This window comes from Octopus bimaculoides, unplaced genomic scaffold (assembly GCF_001194135.2).
Source record: "Octopus bimaculoides isolate UCB-OBI-ISO-001 unplaced genomic scaffold, ASM119413v2 Scaffold_140821, whole genome shotgun sequence".
In the NCBI taxonomy this organism is placed as follows: Eukaryota; Metazoa; Mollusca; class Cephalopoda; order Octopoda; family Octopodidae; genus Octopus; species Octopus bimaculoides.
The window spans coordinates 11,437-11,988 of NW_026365057.1; positions in this window are offsets into that span (position 1 = coordinate 11,437).

Consider the following 552-nt stretch of genomic DNA (forward strand, 5'->3'; position numbering starts at 1 on the left):
ATACATATATGTACGTACATTCACAGATATCCATACATGTATATATACGCAATGTACTCATACATACATACATACATATACACACACACACATATATATATATATATATATATATATATATATATATATATATGCATATATATAGAGAGAGAGGGGTAGAAAGAAGGAGAAAGCGAGAGACAAACAGACGGACAGAGAGTCAGACAGATTGCAAGGCTAGAGGTTGTGAATTAAGCTGAGACATTCTAAGTTATAACCCTATCAATTAGTTTTCGTCAACAGTCGTAATTGTTCTTTAAATGCTTATTTTTGTTGTAATGAATGGCTACATTTGGTTGATTATGAATCATATTAGATCAGTTAATTAAACTCACTTTACTCACCTCTTCCTTTACAAACCATTTAGAAAAGAAAAGCTACTCATCAACATTTATTATCACCTTACAAACTCGTCATATCTTTTCTATATCTTACACGTGCCTGATATGTGATTTTTGTTCTGCATTTCGTTTCAGCTAGCCGATCATTCTTTTGTAGTCTCATTGTCTTTCC